This window comes from Elephas maximus, chromosome 16 (genome assembly GCF_024166365.1).
Source record: "Elephas maximus indicus isolate mEleMax1 chromosome 16, mEleMax1 primary haplotype, whole genome shotgun sequence".
Taxonomy (NCBI): domain Eukaryota; kingdom Metazoa; phylum Chordata; class Mammalia; order Proboscidea; family Elephantidae; genus Elephas; species Elephas maximus.
The window spans coordinates 83,436,767-83,445,148 of NC_064834.1; the positions used below are offsets into that span (position 1 = coordinate 83,436,767).

The following is an 8,382-nucleotide window of genomic DNA, read 5'->3' on the forward strand; positions in this document are numbered from 1 at the left end:
ACAGATTTCAAATTGTTTACATTCACTACTCTTTCTCACAAAAGCTCTTTCATGTTGTTAATGAAGGTGGGATTATTACTTCACTGGAAGTTAATAATTTATAAAGGAGGTAAAATATAAATAGATAAAATGTGCAGTTAAAATCATAAAGCACTACAATTAGGTACAGTTTGTATTTAAAAACAAAACCTGAATCACCATAGCACATCTACTAGTCTTATGATCCCTGAATTATTTCCAGTTGTTGTCTTTGAGATTTAGAAAATATTTTTCAATAGGTAAGTAATTTTAGACATTCTTGTTTTACCTTTATTATAATTTCCATTTTATATTTTCATATAAAATCTAGACAAGGGATTTCCCGGTATTTAATTATAAAGAGTAAGTCGTATAAGGCAGAACAGCAAGTAAGACACAGCACTAACCACTCTTCACTCATGGGCAAACAGAAAGAAAGAAAGGAGTAAACGTAGGCAATAGGAAACGCTGCATTCACGATTGTTGTGGAGAATGTGGGCTTTTGAGTTAGCTTTGTTCGTCTTGTTTCAGTTGGGCCCATCCAAAGCTTACTCCAATATGAATTAGCACTCTCATTTCCAGTGACTGTCATCTCCTATCTAATACAGATAACATATTTATGAATTAGACCCAAAACAAATTTTTCTTGTCTGTATTTCATGCTGTAGGATTTTTGGTGAACAGTGTTGTATAAAATGCAGAAACTACCTTACCTACAATTCTACTTTGAATCTTCTAATTCTGAACTTGACCAACTCTTACATAAGTTATGTCACTCAATTCCTAAACCCGTCACTGTAAGTCCAGAATGATTTCAGTTTAGGCATTAATCCTCACTGCCAAAAGGATTAATACGATGGAATCAACACCTATGTGATCTCAGCACTTACTTGCATGAAAATACCTCTACTTATGGAAAATATAATTCATGTTACTAGCTCCATCTTAAGGAGTTCTAAACTTGGCTGCACTCTTTACCCATCTCCAAAAGGCTCCATCACTGGCACTAGACACGATGCATCTCCCCCTCCTTAATAAATTCAGTTTCTCCTTCAAGCCTCTCCTTAAATATAATTTGTTTTTATAAATTTATTTGCTCAGTTACAGACAAATTGTTCTTACATTTGTGGTTCCATTTTAGGTGATGTGAACATTTATTACCTATTTCGTCACACAGAAACATAATTATTTTGGAAGTGACCATGTTTTTATAAATATGATGTTTTGAGGGCATTCCTGAGTCTATTCATCATAAATTCAGGAACAAGTTTCGTAGATAATACCAAACATTTAGTGCATATTCTATTTTTCACTATGTTTTACCTTCAATTCACACTGTTGTTATGCACTGCCAAGTCGATTGCAACTCATACCAACTCAGCAGGACAGAGTAGAACTGTCCTATAAGGTTTTCAAGGCTGTAATGTTTACAGAGGCAGATTCCCATTGCCACACTGTGGTAAACAATGTCATAAAACAATATGTGCACTAGTTGTTTAATGAGAAGCTAGTTTGTTCTGTAAACCTTCATCTAAAGCGCAATTTGAAAAAAAAGAAAGAAAAAATGGACAGATTTGAACAGAATTGCCAGACTAAGACAAACCAGTAAGAAAGTGCAAATATTAGCCAATGAAAACCTCATAATCACACAAAATAGTGCCCGATATAGTGGACAGGAGAAAGTTTCTTTCTTTTACACAGAAGGTCACCAAGAATTGAAGCTAACTTGAAGGAAACTAACAGTGTTGGCTCAGTTTAAAGTGTTTGTGTGTGTGTGTGTGTGTGTGTGTGATTTTTGAGATTTTTTAATATTTCAGTTTTTATAATTCCTGGTAAAGACAACTACTTGAAAGTTAAAGTGCACAGAGCTTGTAAAAATCTGTTTTTTGGGAAGTTAAAGTCTGTCCTTGTCAGGATTAAAACGCTGCCTTTTGCTTTTTTTTTTTTGAATATACTCAGCACACAGTATGAAATACTGAGGACAAAAAGCATTTCTCATGAGTATTTTACAAGCTAGGGCTAAACCTGTGGCAGGGAGAGAAGCTCAGAGTAAATTAATACAGCAAAGTAAGGCATTTTAGACTCTGCATCACAGTTACCTACTAGGGTCACAAAAGTAGGTGTGGTGGATGTAAGATAGAAGCCCCCAGATATATTTGGAGATTTGAAAATCAGAAAGCCTGTTGTTGGAAGTCAGGGAAAAATCATGCTCAGGGCACCCTCAATGACCAGTGCACAGGGTCACCAAAGGACAGCAGACATGCCAGGTCATAGTAGACATTCCAGGAAGTACTGAGTGAGCCCCTAACAGCATCTACCCCACCCCAACAAACACTGGGAATGCAGGAATTCTGAAACATTCTTTTTATTGCTAAGGGTGCTGTGGAAGGGCATGGGAAATGAAAGCTGCATGCCTTCCCAGGACACACCACACACAGAGCATGGGGGACAGCAACAGCATTTCCTTTTTCCTGAAAACTGGAAGATTAAGGTGGCAAATATTTACGTCCTAAATCTTCATAAAGAATCCATGAAATAATGAAAGACAAATATTCTTGTACTAACTTTAATAGAGTATGAATGATGTCCTGCCCTTCATAAATTCATTTGTATACGGTTAGGTACAAGAGTCAACAATAAAAGGCTTTTTTGTGCTATCGAATCTGTACTTTACCCTTCAGACTAGTTGGAGGCAGGACACTTGGATGATTTCACCCCCACTGTGTTTGAAATTCTTATCTTCCTTGACCTCATTGGTATGCACAAGCATTTCTGCTTGCGTGAATGTTTTGGGCAGCCTGCTTGATTAGACGTTTTAGTCAGACGTTCAACACACCCTGTTGAAAAATTAAATTAAATGTTTGTGTGTTCTATACATCCTGCTGTTTCCTTTACCTGAGATTATGTGAAAATATATGAAAAATGCTTTGTTTTGTTCTCTCTCTCTCTGCCTTTTTCTCTCCATATAAACTTTCAGCCTGTCCTTGTTCAGTTGAGTACTTTCTAGTTTTACTAAGAGCTACTGCCTGATTAACGAATCTTTCTGAAACCAAAGAAGGTCTTGAAACTTATTTCTAGGCCTATCAGAAATTTTTGTTTAACATGACAAATTATTCAAGAAACTCAATGTAACCCTGCTTAAAATCCCAACGTTTTTTGTGGAAACTGTCAAACTGATACTGATTATTATGTGTAATACAATGAGCTAAGACTAATCAAGACATACTTTTAGGAGCAAACATTTTGAAGGTATAACAGATAGCTATTAAATAAGACCTGGGCCTACAAGGATTACCAAGATTACAAAGATTACCAACGGTTAACCGTAATGGTCAAGGGAGGAATACTGAAAAAGTGGTAATTACAATAATGTGTGATGATGTGCTTCATTGATGGGAATAATGGAGATGTATGAGAGCAGAGAGGAAGAATACAGTTGAACATGCAGGCTCTGGGAGTCTTCCCTCTTTAGATGACACCTGATCTTAGCCTTGAAAAGCAAGAGGAGTATGTATTATTTGGTCAAATAACTTTATGAAAGCACAGTGGATAATTTACTCTAGATGAAGACAATTATATAATTGAAGTCATAAAGTTATCATAACTTGTTCATAGAACTGCATTAGATTTAGCATAAAGAGAACATAAAATTTAGGTGGAGTTTTAAGATATGATCCTGCAGATGTAGGGATGGCTAAACTAATGGAGAAAATTTCATACCAAACTAAGGAAAGTGACATCATCAAAATGTACTTTAGTTAGATCACTGAAGGGGCAATTTCAAGCCAGTCTAAATTTAAGCAGAGAAGGAAAAGACGGAGAACCATAGTGGGAGGCCAGTCATGGTGACAAAATCATCCCCAGATTCCCCCAGAGCTCCGTCTCAGGAAATGTGGAAGGCGTAGGGCCATCGAGATGCCAAAGAAAGGTAAGAGCATTCACGTGTACCTGCATTGTGGTAACCACACTGTGTTCATTGCTGAAATGGAGCTATGACCTTTCTACCCAGCTCTGTGTCACATTTGATCAACAGTTTCAGAAAGCCCTTCATGACAAGGGTCTCTCTTTTAATCATAGTCTTTGTCTCAATAAGTCCCTAAGAAATCTTTGCAACCTAATCAGAGAGAAGACACCAAACGGCTTCTACTGTTTCTATCTCCCTTGCCTATTTCCCCAAGCACTGTGCCTAAAACTAACTTCTCATATAATCATATGTCTCACTCATAAAAGCTCACGTAACGATATAGCTGAGGGCCCAGGTGATTCATGGTTTAGTAGAAAGCCTATAGGACATTTGATTATTTTTTATGTCTGAACATCCTTTGATATGTTTTAGCAAAAGTACCAGCATCTATTAGACAGATAGATAGATAGACAGATAAACACATAGTTTCCTTCAAATTGATTCCAAATCACAGCGACTTTATGTACAACAGAACATTGCCCAGTCTTGTGTTGTTTTCATGATTGCTGGCATGTTTGAGTCCACTGATATGGCCACTATGCCAATCCATCTCACCAAGGTCTCTCTTGCCCTCACTGGCCTTTACTTTACCAAACACTATGCCCTCCTCCAACAATTGATCCCTTCTAATGATGTGTCCTAAGCAAGGGAGTCAGATAACTTTCTGTGATGCATAAGGTTTTCATCGGCTAATGTTTGGAAGTCTGTTACCAGGGCTTTTTTCCTATTTTGTCTTAGTCTGGAAGCTCCACTGGAACCTGTCCACCATAGGTGATGCTGCCCATATTTCAAATACCTTTAGCACAGCCTCCAGCATTAAAGCAACATGCAAGCCATCACAGTACGACAAAGTGACAGACAGATGGTGGCCAGTATCTATTATAGAACTCAGACACTTACCTTTCTGTCCACTTTAGAGCTGTGGCCAAGGCTTATTTCCTAGACTCTGTATTAGATTCTATTGACATTAGACATTAACCAGATCAAGGAAAATTGGATGAGACATCAGTAAATTCACCCAACTTCCAGAGGTGCCAGTCATGTGGTTCTGGGGGCTGTGACTGACTCCCAGAAAGGCCAAAGGTGTTGTCTCCACAGGACTCATTCTCAGGCACATATTGGGCTTTGCTCATGATCTTTAAGCCTGATTCACCTAGATTTCTAGAGATTCTCTTTTAGTATGTTTTTTTCTGATTGAATTAGACTAAACTTATTTCTATGCTTTCAGTTAGTACTCTAGCTGATAATGTCAGATTCCAAATTCTATTTTGATTCAGTTGGAATACCTTGTTAGAAAAGAGTCTAGGACAGAGATTGAAGACCTAGAGTAAGGCAGTGATTTCAAGACTGAGAAAGAGAGAAGGTGCTCAAAAAATGCTCAATAGACAAGATTGGGAAGATTTTACAATTGAATAGATTCTTTCAATGAAAGAAAGAACAAAAAAGTTTAGATTAACTCCGAATTGTAAAATTGACTCACCTATAAATGTGAAATAGAAGTAATTGTTTTCCCAACAATGTAATAAGTGCTCAGTAGGTATTTGGTTATTGGTCTAAAGCAGCAATTGTCTTATTTTTTCCCTACAATTGGGATAATCAAATAAGTTATATGAGACTAGGTAAATCTTTTATCGGTAACCAAACCGTTACCTTTTTTTCACAGTAGTATTTATGTATGTATCATACAGTTTCTTGGGATGAGAAATTTTCACTTCGTTTAAGTTAGGAGATAAGGAGGTCATACTCACTTTCCATTCGATAAATCGAGCTTTTAATTTGTTATTAGTGGAGAAAACTCTAAATGCTTACTTGGAATTAGTGTAAAAACATTTAAATTCATACCGTTTCTTCAAAATCTTAAGACATCAGTTTTCCATTGCTGTGTTGACTTGGTTAATCAAGGTCTGTTCTTACATACTCATTCTAACTTCCTCTTTTCGTCTGTCCTCAAAAAATGAATAGCATATCAGCAGTATTCTGTTCTCACTGCAATACCTCTTCTCCTAGAATATACACCTAAGCTAATACATTTTTTTACTGGAAATAATGGTGGGACCCATTTAGGCACAGATTGAGCTGGGGTATCAGTTAAAAATTCTAGTGCTGAGAAGTTGACTCCCCATTCCTACCCCTCAAAAAAGTATCAATAGAATTATGAATCTATTAAGTGGAGAATAAGAATATGTATAACATAAATTGTCTTATATAAGGGTACCAGCGGCTCCTTGGGATGCAAAATTTGAGCCTGTGCTGGGGACTCACTTGGGAATGGCTGAGATAGTATAACCTGTACTCATTAGACTGTAACTTCCATTAATCCTCTTATGAAGTATGCTCTCCTTCTTCTATAGCTCAGTTGGCATCTCTCCAGCCCTGATTACTGATTTTATTAATAAATCGCTTCCCTAGGATTCATCCAGATAAATTCAGGGCCCCCCTTTTGGTAAATATAAACTTGTCATATTTCCTCTACCATTGTGTAAGACTTTCTAATCCCTATATATGTCATTTCCCCTGAAATTGGGGAAAAAATTGGAACAGTACACACCTATTAAGAGTGAATTAATGGGAAAAATATTATTTTGATTAGATTCAGTCACAATAAATCATTTATTGTTCTGTTGTCATATTGAGAGATAAGTATAGTAGAATTGTTATGATGAATGATATCTTCATTTTAGGAAGTTTCCATTTTCTTTTCTACGTATTAATAAAAGCCTTGTTTCTGAAATTGAGTTGGCTATATATGCCTTTTATATTGTTGGAAAAAAATCACCTCAGGAAAAAACAAATATTATGCCTTAGTAATGTGAAATTATTTTATCAAACTTCTACTTTTTAAAATCTTCTAATATAAACATTAACCCTGTCCTCATGCTTTGATTAATATTTTTCTTCATGGCTGTTCACCGCAAAATAGGCAGGCCCCTGCAGCTTGAAGATTGATGCAGAAACCTTGTCTACGTATTCAGAGAGAAGATTCTCCAAATAACTCTTCTCAGGGCCCCCATCACCCCCTTGCTCCTCAGGCTGTAGATGACAGGGTTGAACATGGGAGTGACTATGGAGTAGAAAACAGCCAAAACCTTGTCTACTGTTGGAGATCGGAAGGACCTTGGGTGTAGATAATTGTAAACAAAGGGTGCATAGTACAAAGTCACCACAATGAGGTGGGTACTACAGGTCGAATAGGCCTTTTCCCTCCCTTCTGATGAGGGAATGCGGTAGGTAACAAGGAGAACTTGGCCACAGGAATAGGTAATGCCAATGAAAGGAAACATGAGGAACAAAGTGCTGCACACAAACACTATGTACTCATAGACCTGGGTGTTCATGCATGCCAGAGCCAATATGGCTGTGAGATCACAGAAGAAATGATCGATGGTCCTGGATTGGCAATAGAGCATTTGGAGTGCATATGCAGTGTGGGCACAGGCATTGATAGAGCTCATTATCCAAGATCCTGTAGTCATTAGCACACACACACTTTTGGTCATACGAATAGGATAGTGAAGAGGAAAGCAAGTGGCCATGTAATGGTCGTAGGTCATATATGCCAAGAGAAGTGCTTCTGCACCTGCCAAAGTCACAAAGAAAAAACTCTAGACTCCACATCCAATGAAGGATATCGACTTGTTTCCAAGCAGGAAATTGTAAGCCATCTTGGGGACAATAGTGGAGGTGTAATTCAGGTCCATGACAGAGAGCTGACTAAGCAGGAAATACATGGGCGTGTGGAGATGGGTGCTCAGTAGGATGAGGGTAATCATGGATATGTTGCCAATCAAAGCCGTTAAGAAAATGAGAATGATGAGAATGAAGAGGCCAATTCCTGATGGTAGGAACAGTCCTAATAAAATGAAACCAGTCGATGTTTCATTATAATTCTCCATTGAATATTCATTGATTTTCCCTAAAGTAAGAGACAAGAGTGTGGAAGGTAAATAAAGAACAGTGAACTATTTTTTTTTTTTAAATAATATCTGTGATTTTTTCAGGAAATTATACAGTTGCTTAAATGAATGGCCAATTTTACCTTTTTTTAAACAAGAAACACCATTCCGTTACACAAAGATAAAAAGTAAGGAGTCATGCATTTACATCCAAAATCTATTGTGAAAGATCCATGAAAAAATAAATAAAAATATGCTATACCTATTTTAATAGGATAAGGATGATTAAGAAAAAAACAAACCTGTTGCTGTCAAGTTGATTCCGACTCATAGAAACACTGTAGGACAGAGCAGAACTGCCCCATGGAGCTTCCATGGAGTGCCTGGTGTGTTCCAGCTGCAGAACTTTTGGTTAGCAGCCAAACTCTTTACCACTATGCCCCCAGGCTTTCCATAAGGATGATAGTTCTTAATAAATTCACTTATCAATAAGAAAATATACTTGAA

General features: G+C 37.2%; 1 pseudogene; it reads right to left on the minus strand.

Annotated features, from left to right (window-relative positions):
- Nucleotides 1–6,942: 6,942 nt before the first annotated feature.
- LOC126059425 (olfactory receptor 2L5-like) lies at nucleotides 6,943–7,875 on the minus strand (annotated as a pseudogene).
- Nucleotides 7,876–8,382: the final 507 nt, after the last annotated feature.